The sequence below is a fragment of the Doryrhamphus excisus genome, chromosome 19, assembly GCF_030265055.1.
Source record: "Doryrhamphus excisus isolate RoL2022-K1 chromosome 19, RoL_Dexc_1.0, whole genome shotgun sequence".
Taxonomy (NCBI): Eukaryota; Metazoa; Chordata; class Actinopteri; order Syngnathiformes; family Syngnathidae; genus Doryrhamphus; species Doryrhamphus excisus.
The window spans coordinates 2,602,551-2,627,631 of NC_080484.1; the positions used below are offsets into that span (position 1 = coordinate 2,602,551).

A 25,081-nucleotide genomic window follows, 5' to 3' on the forward strand; every position below is an offset into this window, starting at 1 on the left:
CATTTCTTATTCAATATTTCAACTTTATGCAACAAAAATGACGATATATTCCCCCATAATATTGTTTATTCTCATTATTATTAATATCAACTACACCGTTGCCTATTTTTGACTAATAATAAGCAAGTGGTAAAAAAGTAAGACAAAATAAGACATAAATAAGACATTACATAAACTGACTTTATGCTTGAAAATTTGTCATTTAGGCAAAAAAATGCATACAATTTGCTTAAGGGTGCATATTTTTGACGCCGAAAAGTAAATAAGACATACCGTATTTTCTGGACTATAAGTCGCACAAGGCCAAAAATACATAATTAGGTAGAAAAAACATACATAAGTCATGACGATATATTCCCCCATAATATTGTTTATTCTTATATTATTAATATCAACTACACCCGTTGCTTTTTTCTGCCGTGTTTGCATATTTTTGACTAATAATAAGCAAGTGGTAAAAAAGTAAGACAAAATAAGACATAAATAAGACATTACATAAACTGACTTTATGCTTGAAAATTTGTCATGTAGGCAAAAAAATGCATACAATTTGCTTAAGGGTGCATATTTTTGACATGAAAAATAAATAAGACATACCGTATTTTCTGGACTATAAGTCGCAAAACGCCAAAAATACATAATTAGGTAGAAAAAACATACATATGTAAGTCATGACGATATATTCCCCCATAATATTGTTTATTCTTATATTATTAATATCAACTACACTTGTTGCTTTTTCCTGCCATGTTTGCATATTTTTGACTAATAATAAGCAAGTGGTAAAAAAGTAAGACAAAATAAGACATAAATAAGACATTACATAAACTGACTTTATGCTTGAAAATTTGTCATGTAGGCAAAAAAATGCATACAATCTGCTTAAGGGTGCATATTTTTGACATGAAATATAAATAAGACATACCGTATTTTCTGGACTATAAGTTGCAAAACGCCAAAAATACATAATTAGGTAGAAAAAAAATTAGCTATATTTTTCTTATTCAATATTTCAACTCTATGCTACAAAAATGACCATATATTCCCCCATAATATTGTTTATTCTCATTATTATTAATATCAACTACACCGTTGCATATTTTTGACTAATAATAAGCATACAATTTGCTTAAGGGTGCATATTTTTGACATGAAAAATAAATAAGACATACCGTATTTTCTGGACTATAAGTTGCACAAGAGAAAAAAAAACATACATAAGTCGCACTGGAGTATAAGTCGCATTTTTTGCAGGTCATTTATTTTCCAAACTACTTGACCAAACCAGACATTATGTCCTCTTGGAAGTTGTAACAATAATAAAAAATATAGAACAGGCTTAATATGTGTAAAATATGCTAACACAATTGTGCTGCCCTTAATATGTTGTATTGTTTGGCCGTTGTTTTGGCGACACCTAGTGTACGCAATAATGCACTGCATTTTTATTGTCTGCCGTTTCACCTCGATGCCTCGCCACAAACTTGATGTTACGGAATACGACCCATTACGCTTTTGACCTGGAGTCTAAAAATATATCCGTGAGTAACATATAACGTCATTTAAATCATTGTATGGCATTAGAAAGGCAATTGTATAGCTGTTTTATCGTTGTATAAGTTTACTAAGTGTGACGCTAGTTGTGGCTAACTTGTAGTTCGTAGCTATTATGCTAGCTTTACTAGCTAGCTTTATTGTTGATTATTATTTGTATCATATCGGTGTATATAATGTGTATTTTGGCGCTGTGTTTGTTTCTGTGCAGTTTTACAGTATTAGAAGAATTATCCCGGTAAAGACGAAGGAAAGATAAAAAATGTTCGTTTATTGGAGCACTTTTGACTGTTAAGCTAAAACTAGCTAAGCTAAACATGAACAGAAAAGGTGTCCGGTGTTTATGTAACAAACAGTTTTTTTTTTCATTTTTAAGTCGCAGGAACAGCAAACCTATGAAAAAAAGTGTGACTTATAGTCTGGAAAATACAGTAAATAAGATATTATATAGACTAAATTGAATATTTGATATTAATATTAATGCCTTCCATGTAGCTACAGCCTCAATGACATGCTAGCTAAATTTACATAACGATGCTTAATAATCGGTCAACCTGACCGTAAAAACATCTTCTTTCTCTCTTTACTTTTCAGCTAATCCCCTCATCTCTGATGGATGTGAGAAAAAGAACGGCAAGGCGGCTCGGAAGGAGAAACACGTCGGAATGGAAGCGAACAAGGAGGTGAGTAAAGTGTTTTTTTGGCGCAGCACACAACGTGGCGAGGAGCATGGAGGACCAAAACTGCCAAAATAATAAATAAATAAAAATGAAAATAAAAACAAAAATGAAAAAAAAATCAAAAAATTAAATACACAAAAATAAATATAAATGGAAATAAAAACAAAAATAAAAAAAATATATACATAAATAAATAAATAAAAGCAAAAATAAATACAAAAATAAAAACCAAGATTCAAAAATTAAAAATAAATACAAAAATAAATGTAGAAATAAACACAAAAATAAATATATAAATAGAATTACATATCAACAAATAAATAAAAGCACTCTGCTCTCATATGTATTTATTTCATGCTGCAGACAATGTCAGCTTGAAATGCAGAAGGAAAAACTATTCAAATGAGGGGGCGGTCCCAAGTGTGTCTTGGATTGAACTGTTCGCCTATTGGTTGATCGACATGTGAGTGCGAAAAAGCTCCGTCGGGGAGGAGAGAGATCAGGCTCCAATAAGGCTTCCACCCGGAAAAGCAGGTAATCCGGGGAAGCATTATCCGAAATATCTGCTAGCAAACGGAGATCCCTGGAGATTGCAGCCATATTTACCGCCATTGAGAGTGGTGTGGTGACTTCCTCTTGCTGTGGCCGTTTGCAGGCATACCTAGTCGATTTTCGCACTCACATGTCGATCAACCAATAGGCGAACAGTTCAACCCAAGACACACTTAGGACCGCCCCCTCATTTGAATAGTTTTTCCTTCTGCATTTCTAGCTGACATTGTCTGCTGCATGAAATAAATACATATGAGAGCAGAGTGCTTTTATTTATTTATTGATATGTAATTCTATTTATATATTTATTTTTGTATTTATTTCTACATTTATTTTTGTATTTATTTTTAATTTTTGAATCTTGTTTTTTATTTTTGTATTTATTTTTGCTTTTATTTATTTATGTATATTTTTGTTTGTTTTTATTTCCATTTATATTTATTTTTGTGTATTTAATTTTTTGATTTTTTTTTTCATTTTTGTTTTTATTTTCACTTTTATTTATTTATTTATTATTTTGGCAGTTTTGGTCCTCCATATTTTTTTGGCGTAGCACACAACGAGTTGAGGCGAGGCGAGGCGAGGCTCTTGTAAAAAAAAAAGGCAGATGTTATATGTTTGCTTTTCATACTTGAGGCATTTGCAAGGCACAAAGACGGAGGCAAACTTCTAACTCGGCCATGACTCACCTCCTCTTGTTTACTGCATGACATCAATATTGACAAAGTTCAGCCATCTTGGATCATGCAGCACCGATAGCTGGGGGAGACCTCAATTAGAACAACTACCCTTGTGGAGATTCTATTACCCTACCCTATTACCCAATATAGTAGTATAGTCTAGAGCCCTCTAGACATTAAAACAACACCCCTATAGTCACCTTTATACTCCTATTACCTAATATAGCAGACATAACATGAGAAAATAAGACACGTAGAAAATAGAAAACCTGTTTACAACTTGTAAAAACAGCTTTTTAACATTATAAGAGCTCCCTAGATATGAAATAGCACCCCTATAGTCACTTTTACACTCCTATTACCCAATATAATAGACATAACATGAGAAAATAAGACACGTAGGACATAGAAAACCTATTAACAACCTTGTAAAAACAGCTTTTTAACATTATAAGAGCTCTCTAGATATGAAATAGCACCCCTATAGTCACCTTTACACTCCTATTACCCAATATAATAGACATAACATGAGAAAATAAGACACATAGAACATAGAAAACCTGTTTACAATCTTATAAAAACAGCTTTTAATATTATAAGAGCTCTCTAGATATGAAATAGCACCCCTATAGTCACCTTTACACTCCTATTACCCAATATAATAGGCATAACATGAGAAAATAAGACACGTAGAACATAGAAAACCTGTTTACAATCTTGTAAAAACAGCTTTTTAACATTATAAGAGCTCTCTAGATATGAAATAGCAACCCTATAGTCACCTTTTCACTCCTATTACCCAATGTAATAGACATAACATGAGAAAATAAGACACATAGAACATAGAAAACCAGTTTACAACCTTGTAAAAACAGCTTTTTAACATTATTAGAGCTCTCTAGATATGAAATAGCACCCCTATAGTCACCTTTACACTCCTATTACCCAATATAATAGACATAACATGAGAAAATAAGACACATAGAACATAGAAAACCTGTTTACAATCTTATAAAAACAGCTTTTAATATTATAAGAGCTCTTTAGATATGAAATAGCACCCCTATAGTCACCTTTACACTCCTATTACCCAATATGGTAGATTTAAAGTGCCGATCTATGATCTGAAGTGCAGCACGTATGGAGGAAACCACTGCAGGCCGGAGAAATGGGATCCTTCCTTGGGGAATAGCCCAAAATAAACCCCTGTGTTCTCCCATATCTGGCCTTGTATAAATAAGATAGCGGCAGCAGGCCCAATGCATCATGGGAATTGGCCAATCCGGGCCTGTAAACATCAGCCAATGACTCTTGGCAGGCCGGTTCGAGCTCTCTGGAGGCGAGGTTGTGCGCTGGAATTCATAAATAAATCACTTTTTTTCTGGGAGGATTATGTGTCCGCAACCCCCCCCCCCCACACCGTCCTCACGGCCATCCCCCCTTCAAAATAAACAAGCAGAAATAGCCCAGGAAATGATTTTTGGTTGCATTATTTTCATAGCGTTTGCCATCAATGGGTGTCACGTCCGGGGTGCAGCTGCTTTATTCGAATATGTCGGCGTGGGCGAGCGCTAGATCTTTGATCTTGCGCAATCAGGCATTTTTTTTGTTAGGTGCTTTCCTGTTGATTTGCATTGATAAAAACAAAACATAATGTACAGTACAGGACAGTGGAACCTCGGCATTGCAGCTTGCGTCATTTCGAAAGCCACCCAGATGTTTGGGGGAAAATATGCTTCAAAAAAGTTATGTTATGTATGATGACTGATGGGCCACATTTCCATCCATCTCTCAATAAATACATTGGGTATAGCAGTATATTGCACTATAATATAAGCAAAATAATATCATATAATCATACATATTAAAAATGTTATATATATATATATATATATATATATAACATTGTTATATAGTAATGTAATAAAAAATAATATATATAAATATAAAAAAACTCAAAATCTCACAAAAATATATAATTAAATATATAATATAATATTGCAAAAAATGTTAATTATAATAAAAAATTATTATAATAAACATACATCCAAAAATAACTAAAAATAAAATTGCATTAAATTGCACACAGGACATAGAAAACTTGTTTACCAGCTTTTTAACATTCTTAGAGCTCTCTAGACATGAAATAGCACCCCTATAGTCACCTTTACACTCATATTAGCCAATATAGTAGACATAACGAGGAAATAGGACACGTAGGACACAGAAAACCTGTTTGCAACCTTCTAAAAATAGCCTTTTAACATTATTAGAGCTCTCTATACATGAACTAGCACCCCCATAGTCACCTTTACACTCCTATTACTCAATATGGTAGACATAACATGTGGAAATATGACACATAGAACATAGAAAACCTGTTTACAACCTTGTAAAAACAGCTTTTTAACATGATACGAGCTCTCTAGACAAGACATAGCACCCCTATAGTCACCTTTACACTCCTATTAGCCAATATGGTAGACATAACATGTGGAAATATGACACATAGGACATAGAAAACCTGTTTACAACCTTGTAAAAACAGCTTTTTAACATTATAAGAGCTCTCTAGACATGAAATAGCACCCCTATAGTCACCTTTACACTCCTATTACCCAATATGGTTGACATAACATGAGAAAATATGACACATAGGACATAGAAAACCTGTTTACCAGCTTTTTACAATTCTTAGAGCTCTCTAGACATGGAATAGCACCCCTATAGTCACCTTTACACTCCTATTACCCAATATAGTAGACATAACACAAGAAAATAAGACACGTAGGACACAGAAAACCTGTTTGCAACCTTCTAAAAACAGCCTTTTAACATTATTAGAGCTCTCTATATATGAAATAGCACCCCTATAGTCACCTTTACACTCCTATTACCCAATATGGTAGACATAACATGTGGAAATATGACACATAGGACAAAGAAAACCTGTTTACAACCTTGTAAAAACAGCTTTTTAACATTATAAGAGCTCTCTAGACAAGAAATAGCACCCCTATAGTCACCTTTACACTCCTATTACCCAATATGGTAGACATAACATGTGGAAATATGACACATAGGACAAAGAAAACCTGTTTACAACCTTGTAAAAACAGCTTTTTAACATTATAAGAGCGCTCTAGACAAGAAATAGCACCCCTATAGTCACCTTTACACTCCTATTACCCAATATAGTAGACATAACACAAGAAAATAAGACACGTAGGACACAGAAAACCTGTTTGCAACCTTCTAAAAACAGCCTTTTAACATTATTAGAGCTCTCTATATATGAAATAGCACCCCTATAGTCACCTTTACACTCCTATTACCCAATATAGTAGACATAACACAAGAAAATAAGACACGTAGGACACAGAAAACCTGTTTGCAACCTTCTAAAAACAGCCTTTTAACATTATTAGAGCTCTCTATATATGAAATAGCACCCCTATAGTCACCTTTACACTCCTATTAGCCAATATGGTAGACATAACATGTGGAAATATGACACATAGAACATAGAAAACCTGTTTACAACCTTGTATAAACAGCTTTTTAACATTATAAGAGCTCTCTAGACATGAAATAGCACCCCTATAGTCACCTTTACACTCCTATTACCCAATATGGTTGACATAACACGAGAAAATATGACACATAGGACATAGAAAACCTTTTTACAACCTTTGCAAAGGACTGCATTGGTATGGCAGTATATTGTAATATTTGGATAAATATCACAAAACTGCAAATTTCACAAAAAAAATGGAGTCACAGAAAATTAATATAACATTACTATATACATAAAAATTATATAAATAACAAGAAATTATATAATTATAGATTATAAGAGTTGAATGTTTTACCAATAATGATGAATAATAATATTGTATGGTAGCACAGGTATATAAATGTATTCTGTATGTCCTGGCTGCTCAGTACAAGAAGGCCAAGACAACAAAATGAACAAAATAATATTATAATTTTTTCCAACTCAATTTTCCTATTTGTTGTTTACTTTTTCCTTTTTCCAAGGGCCAATAAAAACTATACATGGAATGCAAAGAATCATGATGTCTCCCAAACAAACACTGGTCCGAGGGAGCGGGGTGTATTTTTTTTTTTAAAGCGGAGGAGGACGGTGCAAACTATATTCCGTCGTGGGCGAAGGGGTTAAACGGCTCCGTTTAGTCGTCCTCGCCTCCTCTGCATCTTCCATAAAGTACGATGCAAACACGGAAAGAGAATAATTGTGTCTGCGGCCAAAATAAGAAAGCTGAGTGAAAGTAAGAATCACAACAGCGCACTTGGCTGGTGAGGGAAAGTAAAGGGCAGCTTCCTCTTTCCACGTCGAGAAGATAAGACAGGAAATGAGCTAACTTCCTGCAGTGGGGCCGTTTGGCGCCGCGGCATGTGGCTGGGCGACAAAAGCATATAAACATTTTTTTACAGATTTAGTTGTTGTTTTATTTACATTTTATTTATTATTATTATCTTTTTTGTTTTTTACACATTTATTGAAATCATTTTATTTTTATTATTACACATATGTCATTTTTATGACACATTATTTAAATAATTTTCATTTTTATTTTGTTAATAGTTTTATTTACATCATTTAAAATTTGTATTTTTAAAACATTTTTATATATTTGTATTATTTTTCCACTTTTACTTAAGTCATTTTTGGTTTTATTTTTTATTTAGCCATATTTATTTTACACTTAAGTCAATTATATTTAATTATTTTATCATTTTAGATTTTTATTTGCTTGTTTACATTTACTTTTATTTACATCATTTAAAATTTGTATTTTTAAAACATTTTTATTTATTTGTATTATTTTCCCACTTTTAATTAAGTCATTTTTGGTTTTATTTTTTATTTAAGCCATATTTATTTTACACTTAAGTCATTTGTATTTAATTATTTTATCATTTTAGATTTTTATTTGCTTGTTTACATTTACTTTTATTTACATCATTTAAAATTTGTATTTTTAAAACATTTTTATTTATTTGTATTATTTTCCCACTTTTACTTAAGTCATTTTTGGTTTTATTTTTTATTTAGCCATATTTATTTTACACTTAATTAATTTGTATTTAATTATTTTATCATTTTACTTTTTTATTTGCTTGTTTACATTTACTTTTATTTACATCATTTAAAATTTGTATTTTTAAAACATTTTTATTTATTTGTATTATTTTTCCACTTTTACTTAAGTCATTTTTGGTTTTATTTTTTATTTAAGCCGTATTTATTTTACATTTAAGTCATTTGTATTTAATTATTTTATCATTTTAGATTTTTATTTGCTTGTTTACATTTACTTTTTTTTGCATGTTTTTTTTTGCCGCTGTCCAAAAAGCATTTTCGAGGAATTTATGAATTTTTATTTATTTGTATTATTTTTCCACTTTTACTTAAGGCATTTTTTGTATTTTTTATTTAAGCCACATTTATTTTTATTTATTTATTATTATTTATTTTATCATTATACATGTACACATTTGTCTTTTTTTATTTTTTTACACATTTATTTAAATAAATTTCCTTTTTATTATTGCACATTTATATGTCATTTTTATGACACATTATTTAAATGTTTTTTATTTTGATAATGTTTTTATTTACGTCATTTTAAATTGTATTTGTTTTATTACTTGCACATTTTTATTTATTTATTTTATTATTTTTATACTTTTACTTAGGCTATTTTTGGTTTCATTTTTAATTTAAGCCATATTTATTTATTTTTTAATTTATTTTACACTTAAGTCATTTATATTTAATTATTTTATCATTTTAGATTTTTATTTACTTTTATTTAACTTTTTTTTTTGCACATGGGTTTTTTTTACATGTCCAAAAAGCATTTTAAGAACTTATGAATTATTAAAGTCAAATGAAAGATATAGATATTTATAGCAGATATTTCACTAGTAAAAAAGCATATAGACATTTTTTACAGATTTAGTTGTCTTATTACATTTTATTTATTATTATTTATTTTATGATTATACATGTACATATTTGTCTTTTTTATTTTTTACACATTTATTTAAATAAATTTCCTTTTTTATTATTACACATTTATATGTCATTTTTATGACACATTATTACACATTATTTAAATATTTTTTATCTTGATAATGTTTTTGTTTACGTCATTTGAAATTTTTATTTATTTTATTATTTGTACGTTTTTAAAACATTTTTAGTTGTATTTATTTGTATTATTTTTCACTTTTACTTAAGTCATTTTTGGTTTTATTTTTATTTAAGCAATTTTTTTAAATGTATTTTACACTTAAGTCATTTATGTTTAATTATTTTATCATTTTAGATTTTTCACTTTTTTTTTTTTTTTTTTTTTACACGTCCAAAAAACATTTTCTAGGAATTCATGAATTATGTTCAGGAAACGAGGAGGAACATTTTAAGTGCATGCATATAAACAATGCATGAAAGATATAGATATTTATATCAGATATTTCACTAGTAAGCATGAAGTCTAAAACCCACTTTTGGGTCCCGAACCAGCACTTGAGAGCCATTGTCGGAACTGTGACTTGCTACAGTGTTGCTCCTTCAGAAACATGTGCTTTAAGTCACTTTCCCGTATGAATGCCGCCAGGTGAGATTCACGGAGGCGAGCGTGACCTTTGCACCTCCTGTTGAGCAACACGGATGGTAACCTGACGCCTGAACCGGCGACTGCGGGGTTGAGTGCCGTGGGTCACGGCGGGCGATGGCGGCGGCGGTGCCAGGAACAGGCGGCCTGGTAAACAAGGTGAAAGATGGCCAAGTGGGAGAGAGTTCCTTGTGGAAAGAACCCAGGTAATCTTTTTGTAATATGAGAACTTTATTACCATAATATTTAGACTTTATTCCTGTAAGGTTAAAATGTTTCCCTCACCTAATTTTCCAAAAATTTACATTTGATTTAGTTTTGGTGGCTTGGCAAAATATTACGACTGTTATGAATATTATAAGGGTCAGCGTGCCCTTCGGAGCTCTGATAACGGGCATGCGGTAGAGTGTTGGCACGCGCTAGAAAAATGTTGAAAAGTTTGAACTCTGTGTACTTTGGACCGGGCTGGAGTTCAACAAGGTGATAGGTCACTGGGGGTGCGACAGATAAACAACTTCAGGCCAAAGCACTCTTTGACGCTTCCATGATGATTAAATTATTAAAGACGTTGAAACCCCGATCGTCACCTTTGGACTCCTATTAGCCAATATAGTAGACATAATAAGAGACAATAAGATTTATTAAGCATAGAAAACCTGCTTATCGCCTTCTAAATACACTAAACATGAAATAGCACCCCTATAGTCACCTTTATACTCCTATTACCCAATATAGTAGACATAACAAGAATAAATAAGACACGTAGGACACAGACAACCTGTTTGCAACCTTCCAAAAACAGCTTTTTAACATTATTAGAGCTCTCAAAACATGAAATAACACCCCTATAGTCACCTGTACACTCCTATTACCCAATATAGTAGACATAACAAGCGAATATAAGACACGTAGGGCATGGAAAACCTGTTTGCAACCTTCGAAAAAGAGCTTTTTAACATTATTAGAGCCCTCTAAACATGAAATAACACCCCTATAGTCACCTTTATGCTCCTGTTACCCAATATAGTAGACATAACATAAGAAAATAAGACATGTAGGACATAGAAAACCTGTTTGCAACCTTCCAAAAACAGCTTTTTAACATTATTAGAGCCCTCTAAACATGAAATAACACCCCTATAGTCATCTTTACACTCCTATTACCCAATATAGTAGACATAACACAAGAAAATAAGAGACGTAGGACATAGAAAACCTGTTTGCAAACTTCGAAAAACAGCTTTTTAACAGTATTAGAGCTCTTTAGACATGAAATAACACCCCCATAGTCATCTTTATACTCCTATTAGCCAATATAGTAGACATAACACAAGAAAATAAGACATGTAGGACATAGAAAACCTGTTTGCAACCTTCCAAAAACAGCTTTTAAACATTATTAGAGCTCTCTAAACATGAAATAACACCCCTATAGTCACCTGTACACTCCTATTATCCAATATGGCAGACATAACAAGCGAATATAAGACACGTAGGGCATGGAAAACCTGTTTGCAACCTTCGAAAAACAGCTTTTTAACATTATTAGAGCCCTCTAAACATGAAATAACACCCCTATAGTCACCTTTATGCTCCTGTTACCCAATATAGTAGACATAACATAAGAAAATAAGACATGTAGGACATAGAAAACCTGTTTGCAACCTTCCAAAAACAGCTTTTTAACATTATTAGAGCCCTCTAAACATGAAATAACACCCCTATAGTCATCTTTACACTCCTATTACCCAATATAGTAGACATAACACAAGAAAATAAGAGACGTAGGACATAGAAAACCTGTTTGCAACCTTCCAAAAACAGCTTTTTAACATTATTAGAGCCCTCTAGACATTAAAATAACACCCCTATAGTCACCTTTATACTCCTATTACCCAACATAGTAGACATAACACAAGAAAATAAGACATGTAGGGCATAGAAAACGTGTTTGCAACCTTCCAAAACCAGCTTTTTAACATTATTAGAGCTCTTTAGACCTGAAATAACACCCCTATAGTCACCTTTACACTCCTATTACCCAATATAGTAGGCATAACACGAGAAAAGAAGACATGTAGGACATAGAAAACCTGTTTACAACCTTCGCAAAACAGCTTTTTAACATTATTAGAGCTCTTTAGACCTGAAATAACACCCCTATAGTCATCTGTACACTCCTATTATCCAATATGGCAGACATAACAAGCGAAAATAAGACACGTAGGACATAGAAAACCTGTTTGCAACCTTCCAAAAACAGCTTTTTAACATTATTAGAGCCCTTTAGACATGAAATAACACCCCTATAGTCATCTTTACACTCCTATTACCTAATATAGCAGACATAACAAGAGAAAACAAGACACATAGGACATAGGAAACCTGTTTACAACCTTCCAAAAACATTATTAGAGCTCTTTAGACCTGAAATAACACCCCTATAGTCATCTGTACACTCCTATTATCCAATATGGCAGACATAACAAGCGAAAATAAGACACGTAGGACATAGAAAACCTGTTTGCAACCTTCGCAAAACAGCTTTTTAACATTATTAGAGCTCTTTAGACCTGAAATAACACCCCTATAGTCATCTTTACACTCCTATTACCCAATATAGTAGGCATAACAAGAGAAAATAAGACACGTAGGACATAGAAAACCTGTTTACAACCTTCCAAAAACAGCTTTTTAACATTATTAGAGCTCTTTACACCTGAAATAACACCCCTATAGTCATCTTTACACTCCAATTACCCAATATAGTAGACATAACACAAGAAAATAAGAGACGTAGGACATAGAAAACCTGTTTGCAAACTACGAAAAACAGCTTTTAACATTATTAGAGCCCTCTATACATTAGATAACACCCCTATAGTCACCTTTACAGTCCTATTACCCAATATAGTAGACATACTCTTTAAGACTTTGGTGCTGCTGTGCTCTATACTAGCGTCCCTGTCATGAAACAATGTTAGCAGCAGGGAAGCTGTTCCATTTGTCACTTGAACTGTGGGGCGACGCATCGCGAGGCACCAACACGTGCGGTGGAAGGAAGAGGAACGCCGCGGCCCGTGCGCCGTGGGCAGACTAAACATAAACACCAGGAGCGTTTACATTGGCGGCTGCATGGCTGCTAGCGGCAACATTAACACACTGGCAGATGTGCGACGTCCAGCGACGCTCCGGATGACGGCACAGGATCGTTTAGCACAGGATCGATGCCGCATAGCGCTAGCGTAGATGCCGTACGTCACATACAACGTAACAATCGTAACACGAAGGAGCGGGACAGGAGGAGTGCTAACATTGCTAACATTACACCAGTTAAGCCTACTTGCTTAACATCTTCCAAATAGTTTAAAAAGCTGTTTTAAGATGCGTAGCGAAGCCTGTGCACTCACATTCCAACAGCGACATCAGAGCCAGGTTAGCATGTAGCACCGATCAAACTTCCACCTCGCACATTTGTAGCTAACCGACTGATAGTAGGCTTCATTTTAAGATGCGTAGCGAAGCCTGCGTTTGGCATCATGAGCTAGCGCGCTAACATTAGCTTTAGCATTAGCTGAAAAAAAAGTCACAAAAGTCACTATCCGACCGTGGGATAGTTTTATTATAAGACGTGTAGCAAGGGCTGCTATGCTAACATTACAATCATTGCATTTTAATGGCAATGTCAAGCTAGGTTAGCATGTAGCACTGATCGAACTTCCACCTCGCACATTTGTAGCTAACCGACTGATAGTAGGCTTCATTTTGATGTGTAGCGAAGCCTGTGCACTCACATTCCAACAGCAACATCAAGCTAGGTTAGCATGTAGCACCGATCGAACTTCCACCTCGCACATTTGTAGCTAACCGACTGATAGTAGGCTTCATTTTAAGATGTGTGGTGAAGCCTGCGTATGGCATCATGAGCTAGCGTGCTAACATTAGCTTTAGCATTAGCATTAGCTGAAAAAAAGTCACAAAAGTCACTATCCGACCGTGGGATAGTTTTATTTTAAGACGTGTAGCAAGGCCTGCTATGCTAACGTTACAATCATTGCATTTTAATGGCAATGTCAAGCTAGGTTAGCATGTAGCACCGATCGAACTTCCACCTTGCACATTTGTAGCTAACCGACTGATAGTAGGCTTCATTTTAAGATGCGTAGCGAAGCCTGTGCACTCACATTCCGACAGCAACATCAAGCTAGGTTAGCATGTAGCACCGATCAAACTTCCACCTCGCACATTTGTAGCTAACCGACTGATAGTAGGCTTCATTTTAAGATGTGTGGCGAAGCCTGCGTATGGCATCATGAGCTAGCGCGCTAACATTAGCTTTAGCATTAGCATTAGCTGAAAAAAAGTCACAAAAGTCACTATCCGACCGTGGGATAGTTTTATTTTAAGACGTGTAGCAAGGCCTGCTATGCTAACGTTACAATCATTGCATTTTAATGGCAATGTCAAGCTAGGTTAGCATGTAGCACCGATCGAACTTCCACCTCTCACATTTGTAGCTAACCGACTGATAGTAGGCTTCATTTTAAGATGCGTAGCGAAGCCTGCCTATGGCATCATGAGCTAGCGCGCTAACATTAGCTTTAGCATTAGCTGAAAAAAAGTCACAAAAGTCACTATCCGACCGAGGGATAGTTTTATTTTAAGACGTGTAGCAAGGCCTGCTATGCTAACATTACAATCATTGCATTTTAATGGCAATGTCAAGCTAGGTTAGCATGTAGCACCGATCAAACTTCCACCTCGCACATTTGTAGCTAACCGACTGATAGTAGGCTTCATTTTAAGATGCGTAGCGAAGCCTGTGCACTCACATTCCGACAGCAACATCAAGCTAGGTTAGCATGTAGCACCGATCAAACTTCCACCTCGCACATTTGTAGCTAACCGACTGATAGTAGGCTTCATTTTAAGATGTGTGGCGAAGCCTGCGTATGGCATCATGAGCTAGCGTGCTAACATTAGCTTTAGCATTAGCATCAGCTGAAAAAAAGTCACAAAAGTCACTATCCGACCGTGGGATAGTTTTATTTTAAGACGTGTAGCAAGGCCTGCTATGCTAACGTTACAATCATTGCATTTTAATGGCAATGTCAAGCTAGGTTAGCATGTAGCACCGATCAAACTTCCACCTCGCACATTTGTAGCTAACCGACTGATAGTAGGCTTCATTTTAAGATGCGTGGCGAAGCCTGCGTATGGCATCATGAGCTAGCGTGCTAACATTAGCTTTAGCATTAGCATTAGCTGAAAAAAAAGTCCACCCCGAATCCCATGCAGCATTCCCAGTCATTCCGTCCCTTGGCCTCCCTCCTCCCTTGCATCTTCCATACTCGCCCCCCCCACCCCCGTGCCCAAAAGGCCGTCATATTCCGAATCCTCTCACTGACAGCTGGCTCTGATTATGGCTGTGAAAAATGGAGCAGTCACGCCAACAAATCCCCCCCCCCACGCCTCCGCCTCCTCCTCTGCTCCGACTCCACAACATTCCTGCAGCATGACTCCGCACTTTCTCTCTCCCGGTGCTGCCAGGGCCCGTCGCCGCCTCCCTCGACAACGCCACTGTCTTTCCTCGCCGCCAATGTTTACCTTTGCAGGGGTTGCACATGGGGTGAGGGGGGTACACCGAATTGTGACCGGGGGTGGGGGGCATTGTCAACTACGGCAAATTCTAAAAATTTAAAATTTAAAATTTAACTTGTAATATTGTGAGGAAAAATAATGTCATTATTGTAGCATAAAATTTTATTATTCAAGAAAAATGCCATCAAAGATCATCTATATGACAGCAGCACACTACTGTTTTCAAGGACCTCTGCGCAAAAACACGAGTCAAAGATCCTTAATATGACAGGAGTACTCTGCAGTATCAAAGATCCTCTATATGCCACTTGCGCGCCATCAAAGATCATCTATATGACAGCAGCACACTACTGTTTGCAAGGACATGTGCGCAAAAACGGCAGTCAAAGATCCTTAATATGACCTCAGAACTGTGTCAAAGATCCTCTATATGGCAGTTGCGCGCCATCAAAGATCATCTATATGACAGCAGCACACTACTGTTTTCAAGGACATCTGCGCAAAATGCGGGTCAAAGATCCTTAATATGACCTCAGAACGTTGTCAAAGATCCTCTATATGCCACTTGCGTGCCATCAAAGATCATCTATATGACAGCATCACACTACTGTTTTCAAGGACCTCTGTGCAAAAATGCGAGTCAAAGATCCTTAATATGACCTCAGAACTGTGTCAAAGATCCTCTATATGCCACTTGCGCGCCATCAAAGATCATCTATATGACAGCAGCACACTACTGTTTTCAAGGACCTCTGCGCAAAAATGCGAGTCAAAGATCCTTAATATGACAGGAGTACTCTGCACTGTCTAAGGACCTACTGCACAGAACGGTATCAAAGATCCTCTATATGCCACTTGCGCGCCATCAAAGATCATCTATATGACAGCAGCACACTACTGTTTTCAAGGACCTCTGCGCAAAAACGCCAAAGATCCTTAATATGACCTCAGAACCGTGTCAAAGATCCTCTATGTGCCACTTGCGCACCATCAAAGATCATCTATATGACAGCAGCACACTACTGTTTTCAAGGACCTCTGCGCAAAAACGCGAGTCAAAGATCCTTAATATGACAGGAGTACTCTGCACTGTCTAAGGACCTACTGCACAGAACGGTGTCAAAGATCCTCTATATGCCACTTGCGCGCCATTAAAGATCATCTATATGACAGCATCACACTACTGTTTTCAAGGACCTCTGCGCAAAATGCGAGTCAAAGAGCCTTAATATGACCTCAGAACTGTGTCAAAGATCCTCTATGTGCCACTTGCGCGCCATCAAAGATCATCTATATGACAGCAGCACACTACTGTTTTCAAGGACCTCTGCACAAAAACGCCAGTCAAAGATCCTTAATATGACCTCAGAACTGTGTCAAAGATCCTCTATATGGCAGTTGCGCGCCATCAAAGATCATCTATATGACAGCAGCACACTACTGTTTTCAAGGACCTCTGCGCGAAAACGCCAGTCAAAGATCCTTAATATGACAGGAGTACTCTGCACTGTCTAAGGACCTACTGCACAGAACGGTATCAAAGATCCTCTATATGCCACTTGCGCGCCATCAAAGATCATCTATATGACAGCAGCACACTACTGTTTTCAAGGACCTCTGTGCAAAAACGCGAGTTAAAGATCCTTAATATGACAGGAGTACTCTGCACTGTTTAAGGACCTACTGCACAGAACGGTATCAAAGATCCTCTATATGCCACTTGCGCGCCATCAAAGATCATCTATATTACAGCAGCACACTACTGTTTTCAAGGACATCTGCGCAAAAACGCCAGTCAAAGATCCTTAATATGACCTCAGAACTGTGTCAAAGATCCTCTATGTGCAACTTGCGCGCCATCAAAGATCATCTATATGACAGCATCACACTACTGTTTTCAAGGACCGCTGTGCAAAAAACGGCAGTCAAAGATCCTTAATATGACCTCAGAACGGTGTCAAAGATCCTCTATATGCCACTTGCGCGCCATCAAAGATCATCTATATGACAGCATCACACTACTGTTTTCAAGGACCTCTGCGCAAAAACGCGAGTCAAAGATCCTTAATATGACAGGAGTACTCTGCACTGTCTAAGGACCTACTGCACAGAACGGTATCAAAGATCCTCTATATGCCACTTGCGCGCCATCAAAGATCATCTATATTATAGCAGCACACTACTGTTTTCAAGGACCTCTGCGCAAAAATGCCAGTCAAAGATCCTTAATATGACCTCAGAACGGTGTCAAAGATCCTCTATATGCCACTTGCGCGCAATCAAAGATCATCTATATGACAGCAGCACACTACTGTTTTCAAGGAACTGTGCGCAAAAACACCAGTCAAAGATCCTTAATATGACCTCAGGAACTACTGCACAGAACGGTGTCAAAGATCCTCTATATAGCAGTTGCGCGCCATCAAAGATCATCTATATGACAGCAGCACACTACTGTTTTCAAGGACCTTTGCGCAAAAACGCCAGTCAAAGATCCTTAATATCTCAGAACGGTGTCAAAGATCCTCTATATAGCAGTTGCGCATAATCAAAGATCATCTATATAACAAGAGGACCTATATGCGAAAACACTTAGGAGCGTGTGTGCTGTTTTCTACAGCCAAAAATGCTATGCTGCCTTTTTGAAGGACAGAACAGTCAAATTTCAAAGATCCTCTATAAGACAAAGAGTGCTCTGAGGTTTAAGCTTCCCATTTTCCTCCTCCGCTTCATCATAATCTTCTCGTATTCAAAACGGCTCCATAATCCCGCCGTCTTCAGACAGGGAAGCGACGCGAGGGCGACGCGAGTGACGCCGCGGAGGCCAGCAGATGCCGAGGGTGTCGGGTTGCAAAAAAAAAAAAAAACACGATAGAAGACTTCCATCCATCACGCTGACCATGCGGGATCTTCTCCTACGACTTCCTGGATCTTACCTCAGCCGGATGAGTCATGGCCGAGCTTCCATGTGTGCTCCATCTGTTCTTCTCCGCCACATTTTTCTTCCCGTGACACTAAAACGTCAGGATGACATCCATCGTTAAGCTGGAGTCTACCCCAGCAGGGTACACCCTACTGTAAAAACATCAGTCAAAGATCCTCTATTCTGGAGCAAAATGCCAGTCAAAGAGCCTCAATATAAAAGTAGCATGCAATCAAAGATCATCTATAAGACACGATCAGTCAGTTGTCTTTAAGGACCTACTGCATAAACGCCAGTCAAAGATCCTCTAATTGACAGAGGCACTCTGCTGTTTGTAAAGATGTACTGCAAACCCCCCAATCAAAGATCCTCTATATGAAAGTAGCATGCCATCAAAGATCATCTATAAGACATGATCAGTCTGCTGTCTTTAAGGGCCTACTGCAGAAACGCCAGTCAAAGATCCTCTATATGAAAGTAGCATGCCATCAAAGATCATCTATAAGACATGATCAGTCTGCTGTCTTTAAGGGCCTACTGCAGAAACGCCAGTCAAAGATCCTTTATTTGACAGAGGCATTCTGCTGTTTGTAAGGATGTACTGCAAAAGCCCCAATCAAAGATCATCTATATGAAAGTAGCATGCAATCAAAGATCATCTATAAGACACGATCAGTCTGCTGTCTTTTATGGACCTACTGCAGAAACGCCAGTCAAAGATCCTCTATTCTGGAGCAAAATGCCAGTGAAAGAACCTCAATATGAAAGTAGCATGCAATCAAAGATCATCTATAAGACACGATCAGTCTGCTGTCTTTAATGACCTACAGCATAAACGCCAGTCAAAGATCCTCTAATTGACAGAGGCACTCTGCTGTTTGTAAGGATGTACTGCAAAAACCCCAATCAAAGATCCTCTATATGAAAGTAGTATGCAATCAAAGATCATCTATAAGGCATGATCAGTCTGCTGTCTTTAAGGGCCTACTGCATAAACGGCAGTCAAAGATCCTTTAGTTGACAGAGGCACTCTGCTGTTTGTAAAGATGTACTGCAAAAACCCCAATCAAAGATCCTCTATATGAAAGTAGCATGCAATCAAAGATCATCTATAAGACACGGTCAGTCTGCTGTTTTTAAGAACATACTGCAAAAAAACGATGGTCAAAAATCCTTTGATTGACAGGAGTGCTATCAAAGATTGTCTATAAGACATGTTCAGTCTGCTGTTTTTAAGTATCTTGTGCAGAAAAACTGTGAAAAATCTGTTGATTGACAGGAGTGCTATCAAAGATCGTCTATAAGACATGTTCAGTTTGCTGTTTTTAAGTATTACTGCAAAAAACGATGGTCAAAAATCCTTTGACAGGAGTGCTATCAAAGATTGTCTATAAGACATGTTCAGTCTGCTGTTTTTAAGTATCTTCTGCAGAAAAACGGTGAAAAATCTGTTGATTGACAAGAGTGCTATCAAAGATTGTCTATAACCTACTGCAAAAAAACAGTGGTCAAAAATCCTTTGATTGACAGGAGTGCTATCAAAGATCGTCTATAAGACATGTTCAGTCTGCTGTTTTTAAGTATCTACTGCAAAAAAAACGGTGAAAAATCCTTTGATTGACAGGAGTGCTATCAAAGATCGTCTATAAGACATGTTCAGTCTGTTGTTTTTGAGAACATACTGCAAAAAAACGGTGGTCAAAAATCCTTTGATTGACAGGAGTGCTATCAAAGATCGTCTATAAGACATGTTCAGTCCTACTGCAAAAACGTAATTCGACCATCCTCTAGACGACAGTGTAAAGGTGACTATAGGGGTGCTATTTCATGTCTGGGGGGCTCTAATGTCCTAGTGTGTTTAGGACCTACAGCAAAAATTGCAGTCAAAGATGCTCTATATAAAAGTGATACACTATCAAAGATCATCTATACAACAGAAGCGGTCTGCTGTTTTTAAGGAGCTACTGCAAAAACGTCAGTCCAAGATCCTTTATATGAAAGTAGCTCACTTTGAGAATTGGACTAATTGTTCCGGAATACATGCCTCAAAAGGCAGGCTATTCACAGCAGCTTGAGTAAAATAAAGAAAACCTTCAAAGGCAAAGTCGATTAAAATATTTTTTTTCAATGCCACGTTCTTGTTATTCTCACTCTTACTGTTTTTTTTTGTGCACGGCGATGATGTCATCACCTGTGGGCGTGTTTACATGACAGCTGTGTTCTGTATTTCAATGCGGTGCCAAGCAGTTGAGTCATGTGGTGAGGACAAAAAACAAAGCAAAGCAACTAAAAAAAAAAAAAAATACTCAGAGTGGAAGCTCCTCTCGTAGGCTTCACATCTACACGCCAACGCGCTTTGTCGCACCCGGGATACATCTTCACGTTTCGCGTTGCTTGGAGTGATTTCCTTAAAACGGTAAATATTTTCACAGTTAAAGCACAAAAACTTGTTTACACCCTTCTATACAGGATTAGAGCCCCCCAGACATGAAATAGCACCCCTATAGTCACCTTTACACTCCTATTTCCTAACCTAATAGACAAAAAAAATAGACTCATAGGACATGGATAACCTGTTTACTGCCTTCTAAATATGCTTTTTAACATTATTAGAGCCCTCTAGACATAAAATAGCACCCCTATAGTCACCTTTACACTCCTATTTTTCAATCTAGTAGACACAATAAAAGAAAATAAGACACATAGGACATAGGAAACCAGTTTACCGCCTTCTAAATATGCCTGTTAACATTATTAGAGCCCTCTAGACATAAAATAGCACCCCTATAGTCGCCTTTACACTCCTATTTCTTAACCTAGTAGACACAGTAAAAGAAAATAAGACACATAGGACATAGAAAACCTGTTTACCGCCTTCTAAATATGCTTTTTAACATTATTAGAGCCCTCTAGACATAAAATAGCACCCCTATAGTCACCTTTACACTCCTATTTCTTAACCTAGTAGACACAAACAAATACTCATAAGACATGGATAACCTGTTTACCGCCTTCTAAATAAGATTTTTTTAACATTATTAGAGCCCTCTAGACATAAAATAGCACCCCTATAGTCACCTTTACTCTCCTATTTCTCAATCTAGTAGACACAGTAAAAGAAAATAAGACACATAGGACATAGAAAACCTGTTTACCGCCTTCTAAATATGCTTTTTAACATTGTTAGAGCCCTCTAGACATAAAATAGCACCCCTATAGTCACCTTTACACTCCTATTTCTCAATGTAGTAGACACAATAAAAGAAAATAAGACACATAGGACATAGAAAACCAGTTTACCGCCTTCTAAATATGCTTTTTAACATTATTAGAGCCCTCTAGACAAGAAATAACACCCCTATAGTCGCCTTTTACTTTCCTATTACCTAATATTGTAGACATAATAAAAGAACATGAGACACATAGGACATAGAAAACCTGTTTACTGCCTTCCTAAATACACTTTAACATTACTAGAGCCCCATAGACATGAAATAGCACCCCTATAGTTGCCTTTACATTCCTATTACCTAATATAGTAGACACAATAAAAGGAAATAAGACACATAGGACATAGATAACCTGTTTACTGCCTTCTAAATATGCTTTTTAACATTATTAGAGCCCTCTAGACATAAAATAGCACCCCTATAGTCATGTTTACACTCCTATTTCTTAACCTAGTAGACACAATAAAAGAAAATAAGACACATAGGACATAGAAAACCTGTTTACCGCCTTCTAAATATGCTTTTTAACATTGTTAGAGCCCTCTAGACATAAAATAGCACCCCTATAGTCACCTTTACACTCCTATTTCTCAATGTAGTAGACACAATAAAAAAAATAAGACACATAGGACATAGAAAACCAGTTTACCGCCTTCTAAATATGCTTTTTAACATTATTAGAGCCCTCTAGACATAACATAGCACCCCTATAGTCACCTTTACACTCCTATTTCTTAACCTAGTAGACACAAACAAATACTCATAAGACATTGATAACCTGTTTACCGCCTTCTAAATATGATTTTTTTACATTATTAGAGCCCTCTAGACATAAAATAGCACCCCTATAGTCACCTTTACTCTCCTATTTCTCAATCTAGTAGACACAATAAAATAAAATAAGACACATAGGACATAGATAACCTGTTTACCGCCTTCTAAATATGCTTTTTAACATTATTAGAGCCCTCTAGACAAGAAATAACACCCCTATAGTCGCCTTTACTTTCCTATTACCTAATATTGTAGACATAATAAAAGAACATGAGACATAGAAAACCTGTTTACTGCCTTCCTAAATACACTTTAACATTACTAGAGCCCCATAGACATGAAATAGCACCCCTATAGTTGCCTTTACATTCCTATTACCTAATATAGTAGACATAATAAAAGAAAATGAGACATATAGGACATAGAAAACCAGTTTACCGCCTTCTAAATATGCTTTTTAACATTATTAGAGCCCTCTAGACATAAAATAGCACCCCTATAGTCACCTTTACACTCCTATTTCTCAATCTAGTAGACACAGTAAAAGAAAACAAGACACATAGGACATAGAAAACCTGTTTACCGCCTTCTAATTGTGCTTTTTAACATTATTAGAGCCCTCTCGACAAGAAATAGCACCCCTATAGTCACCTTTACACTCCTATTTCTTAACCTAGTAGACACAAAAAAATACTCATAAGACATGGATAACCTGTTTACCGCCTTCTAAATATGCTTTTTAACATTATTAGAGCCCTCTAGACATGAAATATTATTATTATTTAGAAGGTCATAAACAGGTTTTGGCTGCACGGCGGCTAATGTGGTTAGCGCGCAGACCTCACAGCGAGGAGACCAAGGTTCAATTCCACTCTCGGTCATCTCTGTGTGGAGTTTGCATGTCGCCAAGAGAGATAGGAGTGTAAAGGCGACTATAGGGGTGCTATTTCATGTTGAGAGGGCTCTAATAATGTTAAAAAAAACTTATTTAGAAGGTCATAAACGGGTTTTGGCTGCACGGCGGCTAATGTGGTTAGCGCGCAGACCTCACAGCTAGGAGACCAAGGTTCAATTCCACCCTCGGCCATCTCTGTGTGGCGTTTGCATGTTCTCCCCGTGCATGCGCGGGTTTTCTCCGGGTATTCCGGTTTCCTCCCACATTCCAAAAACACGCTAGGTTAATTAGCGACTCCAAATTGTCCATAGGTATGAATGTGAGTGTGAATGGTTGTTTGTCTATATGTGCCCTGTGATTGGCTGGCCACCAGTCCAGGGTGGACCCCGCCTCTCACCCGAAGACAGCTGGGATAGGCTCCAGCACCCCCCACGACCCTCGTGAGGATAAGCAATGAATGAATTTGTTGGTCTAACTATGCAAATACTGACTTTCTAAGTATGGAATTCTGCTTAGCGGAAATTCCCAGTCGGATGTGGAAGCGATTGCATCCACTAATCCATAATATAATAGCATTCTTCTATAAAAACACCACCATAACCAAAGAATCATGGATATGTTCAGCCTGATTGAGCTTTAGCTTGCAGTATCTGCACATGCATCAAGTTGTTCTTGGTTGGGGTTTTTATCCGTTTTCCACGCATGACAGCCGGCTTCGGTAAAAGAACTTTAACAACATTCTTTGGGCGTCCCGTGACGCTGCGGTAAATCAACCATTGGGATTTGTCTTTAGATGCCGGAACTGTTTATTCACGTTAGTATTGCTGCTAGCAAACAGTTGGAAAAGACGCACTTTGCCATTGTGGACTCTATGGTAATGGTAATGGTAATGGTTTCATTTCATTTGAACATGCATCAGATTACAATTGAGTGCATCCCATAATCAGTTCCCAGTTCCACATGTCCAAAAGGAGTAGGAAGAAGCAAAGCTTATTAAATCCTACCCCTCCATCTGGTACTTTTACAATCAGTAACTGTTACATTTGTTCACTTCCTGCTTTCCTAATATGATTTAAGTATTTTTTTAATTATTTTTTTAATTAATTAATTAAATGTAATTTATTTAATTAAATGTTAATTTATTTAAATTTATTTTTTAATGTATTTTAATGTATTTTAATTCATTTTCTACCGCTTTTTCCTCACGAGGGTCGCTGGGGTGCTGGAGCCTATCCCAGCTGTCTTCGGGCGAGAGGCGGGGTACACCCTGGACTGGTCGCCAGCCAATCACAGGGCACATATAGACAAACAACCATTCACACTCACATTCATACCTATGGACAATTTGGAGTCGAATTTTTAATTTAATTTAATATAACTTAATGTAATTTAATTTAAATTTAAATTTTTAATTTAATTTTTAATTTAATTTAATTTAATTTTTAATTTAATTTATTTTCATTTTTAATGTAATTTATTTTCATTTTTAATTTAATTTATTTTCATTTTTAATTTAATTTTTAATTTAATTGAATTTAACTTAAT

The 25,081-nt window shown here is 36.4% G+C and overlaps 1 protein-coding gene and 1 long non-coding RNA gene across 2 annotated transcripts in view; one reads left to right on the forward strand and one right to left on the reverse strand.

Annotated features, from left to right (window-relative positions):
• The window catches only part of plekhh1 (pleckstrin homology domain containing, family H (with MyTH4 domain) member 1), a 151,620-nt gene that overhangs the window by 105,133 nt on the left and 21,406 nt on the right, over positions 1-25,081 (reverse strand). The gene's annotated exons all lie outside the window — the stretch shown is intronic.
• Positions 1,417-20,135, forward strand: LOC131106947 (uncharacterized). The gene is made up of 3 exons (XR_009120174.1): positions 1,417-1,541; positions 2,149-2,237; positions 10,117-20,135. It is a non-coding gene; the product is annotated as an uncharacterized LOC131106947 (long non-coding RNA).